Here is a 12,500-nt window from a genome sequence, read left to right as displayed (position 1 = left end):
TTTTTTCCTCGCCTTCAAACAATTACTCTCCAATCCCTTGCGTATCCTATTTCTTGCCTTCAATTCTTTTGCGTTTGTTACTTCTTGCCTCCAAACCATCTGATCTCCAATCCCTTGCATATCATATTTCTTGCCTCCAATCCTTTGCGTTTCTTGGTTCATGCCTCCATACAACTTCTCTCCAATCCCTTGTGTATCCTATTTCTTGCCTTCAGTCCTTTGTGTTTGTTGTTTTTGCCTCCAAACAACTGCTTTCCAATCCCTTGCATATCATATTTCTTGCCTCCAACCCATTGCGTTTCCTGTTTCTGGCCTCTAAACAACTTCTCTCCAATCCCTTGCGTATCCCATTGGTTGCCTCCAAACAAATTCTATCCAATCCCTTGCATATCCTATTTCTTGCTTCCAATCCGTTGCGTTTCTTGTTTCTGGCCTCTAAACAACTTCTCTCCAATCCCTTGCGTATCCCATTGGTTGCCTCCAAACAAATTCTATCCAATCCCTTGCATATCCTATTTCTTGCTTCCAATCCGTTGCGTTTCTTGTTTCTGGCCTCTAAACAACTTCTCTCCAATCCCTTGCGTATCCCATTGGTTGCCTCCAAACAAATTCTATCCAATCCCTTGCATATCCTATTTCTTGCTTCCAATCCGTTGCGTTTCTTGTTTCTGGCCTCTAAACAACTTCTCTCCAATCCCTTGCGTATCCCATTGGTTGCCTCCAAACAAATTCTATCCAATCCCTTGCATATCCTATTTCTTGCTTCCAATCCGTTGCGTTTCTTGTTTCTGGCCTCTAAACAACTTCTCTCCAATCCCTTGCGTATCCCATTGGTTGCCTCCAAACAAATTCTATCCAATCCCTTGCATATCCTATTTCTTGCTTCCAATCCGTTGCGTTTCTTGTTTCTGGCCTCTAAACAACTTCTCTCCAATCCCTTGCGTATCCCATTGGTTGCCTCCAAACAAATTCTATGCAATCCCTTGCATATCCTATTTCTTGCTTCCAATCCGTTGCGTTTCTTGTTTCTGGCCTCTAAACAACTTCTCTCCAATCCCTTGCGTATCCCATTGGTTGCCTCCAAACAAATTCTATCCAATCCCTTGCATATCCTATTTCTTGCTTCCAATCCGTTGCGTTTTTTGTTTCTGGCCTCTAAACAACTTCTCTCCAATCCCTTGCGTATCCCATTGGTTGCCTCCAAACAAATTCTATCCAATCCCTTGCATATCCTATTTCTTGCTTCCAATCCGTTGCGTTTCTTGTTTCTGGCCTCTAAACAACTTCTCTCCAATCCCTTGCGTATCCCATTGGTTGCCTCCAAACAAATTCTATCCAATCCCTTGCATATCCTATTTCTTGCTTCCAATCCGTTGCGTTTCTTGTTTCTGGCCTCTAAACAACTTCTCTCCAATCCCTTGCGTATCCCATTGGTTGCCTCCAAACAAATTCTATCCAATCCCTTGCATATCCTATTTCTTGCTTCCAATCCGTCGCGTTTCTTGTTTCTGGCCTCTAAACAACTTCTCTCCAATCCCTTGCGTATCCCATTGGTTGCCTCCAAACAAATTCTATCCAATCCCTTGCATATCCTATTTCTTGCTTCCAATCCGTCGCGTTTCTTGTTTCTGGCCTCTAAACAACTTCTCTCCAATCCCTTGCGTATCCCATTGGTTGCCTCCAAACAAATTCTATCCAATCCCTTGCATATCCTATTTCTTGCTTCCAATCCGTCGCGTTTCTTGTTTCTGGCCTCTAAACAACTTCTCTCCAATCCCTTGCGTATCCCATTGGTTGCCTCCAAACAAATTCTATCCAATCCCTTGCATATCCTATTTCTTGCTTCCAATCCGTCGCGTTTCTTGTTTCTGGCCTCTAAACAACTTCTCTCCAATCCCTTGCGTATCCCATTGGTTGCCTCCAAACAAATTCTATCCAATCCCTTGCATATCCTATTTCTTGCTTCCAATCCGTTGCGTTTCTTGTTTCTGGCCTCTAAACAACTTCTCTCCAATCCCTTGCGTATCCCATTGGTTGCCTCCAAACAAATTCTATCCAATCCCTTGCATATCCTATTTCTTGCTTCCAATCCGTTGCGTTTCTTGTTTCTGGCCTCTAAACAACTTCTCTCCAATCCCTTGCGTATCCCATTGGTTGCCTCCAAACAAATTCTATCCAATCCCTTGCATATCCTATTTCTTGCTTCCAATCCGTCGCGTTTCTTGTTTCTGGCCTCTAAACAACTTCTCTCCAATCCCTTGCGTATCCCATTGGTTGCCTCCAAACAAATTCTATGCAATCCCTTGCATATCCTATTTCTTGCCTCCAATCCGTCGCGTTTCTTGTTTCTGGCCTCTAAACAACTTCTCTCCAATCCCTTGCGTATCCCATTGGTTGCCTCCAAACAAATTCTATGCAATCCCTTGCATATCCTATTTCTTGCCTCCAATCCGTCGCGTTTCTTGTTTCTGGCCTCTAAACAACTTCTCTCCAATCCCTTGCGTATCCCATTGGTTGCCTCCAAACAAATTCTATGCAATCCCTTGCATATCCTATTTCTTGCCTCCAATCCGTCGCGTTTCTTGTTTCTGGCCTCTAAACAACTTCTCTCCAATCCCTTGCGTATCCCATTGGTTGCCTCCAAACAAATTCTATCCAATCCCTTGCATATCCTATTTCTTGCTTCCAATCCGTTGCGTTTCTTGTTTCTGGCCTCTAAACAACTTCTCTCCAATCCCTTGCGTATCCCATTGGTTGCCTCCAAACAAATTCTATCCAATCCCTTGCATATCCTATTTCTTGCTTCCAATCCGTTGCGTTTCTTGTTTCTGGCCTCTAAACAACTTCTCTCCAATCCCTTGCGTATCCCATTGGTTGCCTCCAAACAAATTCTATCCAATCCCTTGCATATCCTATTTCTTGCTTCCAATCCGTTGCGTTTCTTGTTTCTGGCCTCTAAACAACTTCTCTCCAATCCCTTGCGTATCCCATTGGTTGCCTCCAAACAAATTCTATCCAATCCCTTGCATATCCTATTTCTTGCTTCCAATCCGTTGCGTTTCTTGTTTCTGGCCTCTAAACAACTTCTCTCCAATCCCTTGCGTATCCCATTGCTTGCCTTCAAGCCACCTTCTCTCCAATCCCTTGCATATGGTAGCAGGTTGGTGAGGGCAGCAGACACCCGTTGAGATACTTCCGGTAGAGAGTTATTGGGTCTTTTGACTGGCCAGACAGTACTACATTGGATCCTTATCTCTAGTTACGGTTCATTTTCCCTTTTGTCTACACACACACACACACACACACACACACACACTAATAATCTGGCATATTCTTTACATATTCTCTTCTGTACTCATACACCTGACAACACTAAGATTACCAAACAATTCTACTTCACCTAAGGGGTTACTGCACTATAATTGTTCAGTGGCCACTTTCCTCTTGGTAAGGGTAGAAGTGACTCTTTAGCTATGGCAAGCAGCTCTTCTAGGAGAAGGACACTCCAAAATCAAACCATTGTTCTCTAGTCTTGGGTAGTGCCATAGCCTCTGTACCATGGTCTTCCACTGCCTTGAGTTAGAGTTCTCTTGCTTGAGGGTACACTCGGGCACACTATTCTGTCTTATTTCTCTTCCTCTTGTTTTGTTAAAGTTTTTATAGTTATAAAGGAGATATTTATTTCAATGTTGTTACTCTTCTTAAAAATTTTATTTTTCCCTGTTTCCTTTCCTCAGTGGGCTATTTTCCCTGTTGGAGCCCCTGAGCTTATAGCATCCTGCTTTTCCAACTAGCGTTGTAGCTTAGCATTTAATAATAATAATAATAATAATAATAATAATAATTATAATAATAATAACAATAATATCCCATTTCTTGCCTCAAATCTGGCGTTTCTGATATTTTACCTCCGATCCAACAGCTCTCCAATCCCTAGCGTTTTGTGATTCTTGCTTCCAATCCCCCCCCACCCATTTTTAACTCTTATAACCTCATACTCCCCCATCTTTGTTTCCGTTAATTTTTTCACCTTAATTCGACACCCTCCATTCAATTTTGATCTGTAATATTTTACGGCCTGTAATTAAATATCAACTTGTAATCAAGATGAACACTTAAATAACAACAGCTAATTAGAGTAATTACTGTATACTTTCTATCAAGACTACTTATTTAGCTAAAATTTGATTTTTCGTGTATAGATTTCGTATATTTTCTAAGTTCTATTCTAGCTATGACCACATTTTTTTAATGATATTCCTAATCGGGCGATTGAATCGGTGGAACTTCCAAAGGTTCAAACTTGTCGCAAATGCTTTTCTATTAAAGAGGTTGACACAAGTCTTGTTTCATATTTTATATTTGATAGATCTATTTTAACGTTGTTACTGGTCTCAAAATGGTTTTATTTTAATTTATTCTCATAGTTTATTTGTCATATCCTGATTGACGTTCCTCTCTTGGTTACTTTCTTATTGGAGCCCTCGGCTTATAACAATCTGCTCTTCCATGTAGATTATAGATTGTCTAATAATAATAATAATAATAATAATAATAATAATAATGATAATAATAATAATAATGATAATAATAATAATAATAATGTCCCCTGAACAATAAAGTATATATATATATATATATATATATATATATATATATATATATATATATATATATATATATATATATATATATATATTTATTTACACACACACACACACACACACACACTTCTTTTAGGTCATGCTCAGCTCTCCCTCTCCGTCGGGTAGGGGAAGAGAGAGTAGTCACACCCTGGTGAAAGGGGAATGTATGTATGTATATCTAACTAAATATTCAGCCGTCTTAATTGACTGATTGCGTACACTAGTAATAATAATAATAATAATAATGATAATGATAATAATAATACACACTGTTAACTATTTCATTAAAAGGATTCTCAAAATCTCCTTTTATATAACCAATTATCTTCAAATTCTACTTCCTACCAGTTATCATAGTCAGTCATACTATATGCTCGCCTACTTCTCCCTATCTCGACATGAGGAAATTTTGAACTCTTGTGAACAGCAAATATTGATTTATTTTTATTTTAGTAATTAATTCATTTTACAATAAGTTTCATTCCAGTATCAGATAAACATGTGACTCGTTTGAGTAATATCTTTCATTCTTTCTTTATAGATGTGATGATGCCAACAGAGTGTTCGACCAAGATGACCCATGTGAGTGAGTATGACGCTATCGCTGTTATGGAATATATTTAGTTATTTTACCTATTGTATAAGGTGTATTCATATATTCAACGCGCGCTTAAAGTCTACCTGTACACACTGAGACGGAATCCCAAATCTTCTATAAATGGGCTTTTTTTTCCAATTTTTGTATGGGGTAAGGCCGGTTGCCATCTTTTTGAAGGACTTACTTTGGCTTTGGGTAAACCGTAGTCCCAATCGGCTCCCCAGCCTGACATCACTTTAGACATCGGTAGCGTATATTCATGTATTGTACCAGTCACCAGCGTCCTTCACCCCAGCAGCGAGGAGTCTTGGCGCGGTTAAATCCCAAATCGTTGACGTCAAAGTAGGTTGAATCGATCTACCAGACGATGAGGAAACCATCTTTGCGGCTTCCATAATTGATTATTATGGTGCTCTTCGTATAATAAATATATCCATTTTTTTATAAAAGGGTTTACACTTACGATTCTGAACAGGCATTTTCTTGGTGAGAATACGAGCCCAGGATTCTATGTACAGTTGGACGCGGGAATTCCTGTCACACCTCGCTCTGAGGAAGTACACCCTATCAAACAGATAGTGTAGGGAAAGCTGCCAGAGGTGGTGGGTTGAGCCAAACACATAAGAACTCGCCGCGCAGTAAGGATGTGAATGGGTGTACAACCCTCAGAGCTATGTGTGCCAGAATTTCCTGCGTCCAACCGTACATCCTTGGAGTGATTTTATCTTATTTCTCCTGGCTTTCAAAAAAAAAAAAAAAAAAAAAAAAACAACAACAACAACAACAACGCTTATCGAGTCAACGTCTTGTGTTTTTAGATATAATACAATCATGATAAGCTCGAGAAAGCTTCCTCTGTGACTCACTAAATTACTCCCATCGCTACACAAGAAAGAGTTGATTGGTATATTAATGGAATAATTTACTGTACTTGTTACAATGCATCTGGGTCATGAAATTTCCATAATTTTAATAAGTTATTATTATTATTATTATTATTATTATTATTATTATTATTATTATTAGTAGTAGTAGTAGTAGTAGTAGTAGTAGTAGTATACAAGAAGTGAAAGAATATCAGTTATGCAAAAACAATAACTAATTATCCCGTAGAATAAAAATCCGTATGTTTTACTGTGACATATATCAGAATTGCTATAAGAATTTTAAAATGTTCTTGAGTCAATATCACTATAATTACTGGGAGGTTAAGTATATTTGAATATATACTATAACCCATGAACGTGAATTTAAAATATTCATACAGTTCTGATGCCTAATTCTGATTACAAGAGGTGGAATGATTCATACGTCTATTTATAACAAAATTTGCTGAAGCGTGTAATGTAATCTATTGTATCCCAAGATATCCTTGGCCGTTCATCACTGTTCTATTTTCAGTTTTTTAATGATTACGTCATGCCTTACCTTTAAAGGGATATGTTTCTTTACGTCACCTAACAAAGTTTCTTTTGTAGACTAAAAGAAAGCTGAGTCACGAGGCCTTGCGTAATGGTGTACGGGCCATGTTCATATGGAACTTTTATTCTTAACTCTACAAATGTGAATGCTAAAGAATTCTTTCATTAGATTACGCAGTTTCACTTCACTATCACCGGTCAGAAGTATCAGACACCATTATTAGCCTTTTTTATTTTATTCTTAACTCTACAAATGTGAATGCTAAAGAATTCTTTCATTAGATTATGCAGTTTCACTTCACTATCACCGGTCAGAATTATCAGACACCATTATTAGCCTTTTTTATTTTCTTCTTAACTCTACAAATGTGAATGCTAAAGAATTCTTTCATTAGATTACGCAGTTTCACTTCACTATCACCGGTCAGAATTATCAGACACCATTATTAGCCTTTTTTATTTTATTCTTAACTCTACAAATGTGAATGCTAAAGAATTCTTTCATTAGATTACGCAGTTTCACTTCACTATCACCGGTCAGAAGTATCAGACACCATTATTAGCCTTTTTTATTTTATTCTTAACTCTACAAATGTGAATGCTAAAGAATTCTTTCATTAGATTACGCAGTTTCACTTCACTATCACCGGTCAGAAGTATCAGACACCATTATTAGCCTTTTTTATTTTATTCTTAACTCTACAAATGTGAATGCTAAAGAATTCTTTCATTAGATTATGCAGTTTCACTTCACTATCACCGGTCAGAAGTATCAGACACCATTAACATACTATTTTTTTTTTATATACCTCAACTTTTTTCTCACTTCGTAAGACCCTTTTGTTTAGGGTTTCACCAATCTACTCATAAAAATTTTAAGCAGTCCTAGAAAAATACCTTTGTCTCAAACCCAGTTTAACTAAAAAAAAAGTGACTCTTTCCTCTACACCTTGCAACACTTGTGTAGTTTGTATCATGATAGCTTTTTATAGCAATCAACTATTACATCTTTAACCCGCTTCATAGTGTTACTCTGATGGTTCTACCTTAAGCTTTTTCCAAAAGTTTATAGGTGTGACATAAAACTTTTGCCATATACTTCAAACTCATTTGATAATTGTTTTATGATAAACTCTTGAACAACACACCTTTCTTCATAAACCTACACTGTGCTTCCCTTTACAGTCCTTTTTGTCATCTACATTAATTTATTAGCTAAATCCTACATTACATTGTATCCATATTGTTCTTAATAAGTATTTGTATATCAGAATTTTTCCATCATCCAGACATACCTTACTTTTGTCATTCCCCGAAGCAAACTCATAACAATGTACTGCAACACCTTCTTTGAGCCCCATTAACTACTGTTATACTTCTATTCTTCAGCTGCTTAAATTACTATCTTATATCTTTAACAGTCACTTCATTAACAATTTTACACTAATCACTCCCTATTTTGACGCACACACACACACACACATATATATATATATATATACATACACACACACACATATATATATATATAATATATATATATATATATATATATATATATATATATATATATATATAGCGTGTGTATATGTGTGTGTTATCAAAGAAAATAAACCAATATTCGATAGCTAAAAATCTCTATTTTTTTTTCCAGGATTTCTGGTAACATATTGAATAGATTAAATTTGCTTTAATTCTATTACCACTTACTCTTTGTGGTCGTTGAATATCTTCAGAAAAAAAAATCAAATGTGCGGTCCATTACAAGTGGAATTGGGCAATGCATTGTTTATTCAGTGAAATCGCCGGTAATTTGATATTTTATTTTTGAGTAATTACAATTACTTATCCGTGATTGATTACTGACTTGTTGGAGTGCTGCAAGTGGCCTTAAGGTTTGGTTTTTATTTTGAGAGAGAGAGAGAGAGAGAGAGAGAGAGAGAGAGAGAGAGAGAGAGAGAGAGAGAGAGAGAGAGAGAGATACAACTTATCTAACGAAAAGCAGAGCACAAATTTTTCTTCTTTGATTGAAGTTATGAATGATAGTTCCATTAGTTAGGAGAGAGAGAGAGAGAGAGAGAGAGAGAGAGAGAGAGAGAGAGAGAGAGAGAGAGAGAGAGAGAGAGAGAGATTAACACAACGAAAGCCAGAGCAAACATATTTCTTCTTTGATTGTAGTCATGGACAGGGCCGAATTGTCCATAAGACGGACTAGGCTGAAAACAAGTGGCCTATGTTACTTTATTCCTTTAGTGGTAAATAAGAAAACTATGGATACTGTACTTCAGTTGTAATATTTTTGTAAAAAAAATTATACGAAAAGAGTGTGAAATATTCCGGGTAGTTGGTGAGGCCCTTGTTAGATGTCGAGGGCCCAAAGAAGTTCGAAGCATGGGGTCCTGTCATAGGTAATTCAGCACTGTCCATGAAGGATATTTCGATCAGTTAACCTTCCATTTGAAGATTTAAAGGTCGCTCATGAATGTCAGAGGCAAGGGACAGTGACATTGCCCTAGCAAGCAGGACAATGCCCTAGTGACTGACCATATATTATATGATCAGCGCCCAAGCCCCCTCTCCACCCAAACTAGAACCAGGGAGGGCCGAGCAATGGCTGCTGAGGACTCAACAGTTAGACCTATAGGCTCCCCCAAACCCCCAATCTTAGCTCACAAGGATGGTAAGGTTGCAGACACTAAAGGCACTAAAGGCTATGAGCGGGACTCGAACTCCCGTCTGGCAAACACCAGGCAGAGACGTTACCAATCAGGCCACAACAACCCTAAAAGAATTCATGAGATGTCAGCCATGTCTCCTTTATTCTACAACCGAATCTAAAATTGGCCTTAAGAGACTGGTGAAAAAAAAATGCCAGAAAACAAAATTCGACGCACAAACCAAGACGAACAAATAAGAGATTTGCAAAGGTTAGGAGCTGTGAAGAATGGTGAATATCTGTTCTTTTTCCGAGACAATGCCTTGGAGGGGGACAGCCTTGCTTGCAAGGGCTACATTGTTCTCTTTTCTTTTTGATGTTTAATGTTATTTTAACATTTTGTCTTTTATATTTTTTATGTAAAAGACAATTTACCTTTTCCGTGACTTTTTGTAACATGGTTAGATGGTATGATGTTGCAAATCCTATGTCCCTGCCATTGCTTCTCTTGAAGTTTATTTATTTTCTTATTTCTTTTTCTTACTGGGTTAGGTTTCCCTATTGGAGCCCTTGGGCATTTACCATCCTGGTTTTCAAAATAGGGTTGTAGCTTATCTAGTAATAATAATAATAATAATAATGATAATACTAATAATAATAGTATTAATAATAATAATATTAATCCCTGTTAGAGCCCTTGGGCTTATAGTATCCTGCTTTTCCAACTAGGGTTGTAGCTTAGCCAGTAATGATGATGATGATAATAATAATAATAATAATAATAATAATAATAATAATAATAATAGTAATAATAATAATAATAGTGATTATAGTAATAATGATAATAATTTGTTGACTTTAACACCACACAAGGTGTCGAGATTGCATTTTTCTTTTCTTTTTTCATTTTGAGCATCCAATGGGAGAAAAGTGCTTTTGACTTCCGATAAAAGATGAGACTCGTGCGCTATATTTCCTGCAATTAAAGGGTTCACAGTCCTCCACTAGATGTTCCCCTTCCTAGGATGCTTTATAATAGCATCTTGAATCCACTGGAACTTCGTAATGTAGGCCTGTCAAGGTAGTAAAACTGTACCTACGAATACTTGTAAGAGTCAAACGTATTGACTGGCTTGACATGGTTAATGCCGTTGACCTCAGTGTTTGACGGTCACACACCATTAAAGGGTCATTTGCTTCAACGATACTTCCGTTAGGTGGTGGCAACAATAACAACAACAACAACAACAAATGCGGCAGTCTCTAGTCCACGGGAGGATATTATCACCAGAAATGTCTTTATTCATGTCTGGGGTTTAACCAGTTTTCATCACACGCTGGCCAACTGCGGATTGGTGATGGTGGGAGACTTTTGACTGGTTGCTCACAGCAAACCAACCTAGTAATGATGACCCTGACTAGTATAGCTTTGCTGATCATGGTGATGCACATACCCTTTCGCCACGTTAATGTATCCACATTCAGAAAAGGCCTTTAAAGTATACCCTTGTTACATTTTAAGAACCTTGGCCACTAGTGGTTACTGCTACTACAGCTGTTAACTTTACATTTGTTCAGAAAGATTGAAATGAAAAGTAGTTTAAACTTTGATTTCATTTAAAGCCTTTCTACTCACCACAGTCTCTTGCTATTCATTATTTTAGAGTGATATCTCCATCTCTTTGAGTTACTGATGGATTTAGTTCTGTCTAGCTGAAGCTGAGTTAACATCACCATCCTCTCTTATATAATAAAGTGCAAGTGTCTGGCTAGCTATGTATCTATCTATCCATCTATAAATGTATACATATGTATATATATATATATATATATATATATATATATATATATATATATGTATAATTAAAAATCACAGGGACACATGATGCTCAGATACAAAATAACCAAAGGAGAAAATAAAATAGAAAATATAGAGTAAATCATGAATAGTTTTGAGATACTTCTTCACACACACACACTTATATGTGTGTATATATATATATATATATATATATATATATATATATATATATACACACACACATATATATATATATATATATATATATATATATATATATATACATATATACATATATATATATATATATAATTTATATATATATATATATATATATATATATATATATATATATACATATATACATATATATGTATATATATATATATATATATATATATATATATATATATATATATATATATATATATATACATTACCAGATATATAACTCGGTCTCTTACCGTTCCTCGAATAGGAAGGAGAGGGAATAGTCATACCCAGGTAATAATGGGTTACCCCGAGGGCACACTCGGAAACCACAGTTTCCCCCAAATCTGTATATGTGGTCGTATCCACTTAAATATTTAGCCGTCATTTTTTGACGGGTCGCGTACACTGGTATAAGTATAGTGTTCGTAAAATCATAAGGAAAATAATGGCAGATACGAATCGACGAACGTCTGATCAAAGTTTCGTACTGATTACGATGTCATAGATAATCAGTTTTCTTATCCGATAAGAAACGTGACTCATTTTCCTCGTATTTCGGTGCAAGTGAGATAAGAACTAAAAAAAAAAAAAAAAAAAAAATAGACCTCGTTCAGTCATTGTCCTTGATCTAAAACAACAGACCATAACAGTTAAAAAGAAATGGAGAAATTCTTTCTCTAACGTATAATTGTTGGTCAAGAAACGAGGGATTTTGCACGCACGCACGTGAACCTGTATAGGCTTTGGAATAAATACATTAAATTAACTGATATTTTTTCCCCATAATAATTAGTATGTAGTATTGGCGAAAAGAAAACTTACGCACGCTTAGGCAAACACACACACACACACACACATATATATATATATATATATATATATATATATATATATATATATAATATATGTATGTATATATATATATATATATATATATATATATATATATATATATATATATATCTTTGTGTGTGTGGGGCGGGGGAATTGACGAGCTAAGAAAATTTACGGGTACAGACTGGTATAGAAAGGCCATAAACAGACGGGAGTGGAAGGACATGTCTGAGACCTTTTTCCTGCAGTGAACAAGCAACGTCTGGTGATATATATATATATATATATATATATATATATATATATATATATATATATATATATATATATA

At 36.1% G+C, this 12,500-nt stretch overlaps 1 protein-coding gene across 1 annotated transcript in view; it reads left to right on the top strand.

Moving 5' to 3' along the window:
• Positions 1-5,197: 5,197 nt before the first annotated feature.
• LOC137644092 (INO80 complex subunit C-like) overlaps positions 5,198-12,500 on the top strand; it is a 171,275-nt gene continuing 163,972 nt past the window's right edge. The window contains exon 1 of the mRNA XM_068377038.1: positions 5,198-5,228. The gene's annotated coding sequence lies outside the window, so the exon portion shown is untranslated. The remainder of the gene's footprint in view (positions 5,229-12,500) is intronic.

Source organism: Palaemon carinicauda, chromosome 7 (genome assembly GCF_036898095.1).
Source record: "Palaemon carinicauda isolate YSFRI2023 chromosome 7, ASM3689809v2, whole genome shotgun sequence".
NCBI classification, from domain to species: domain Eukaryota; kingdom Metazoa; phylum Arthropoda; class Malacostraca; order Decapoda; family Palaemonidae; genus Palaemon; species Palaemon carinicauda.
This window is presented reverse-complemented; position numbering and strand designations above follow the sequence as displayed.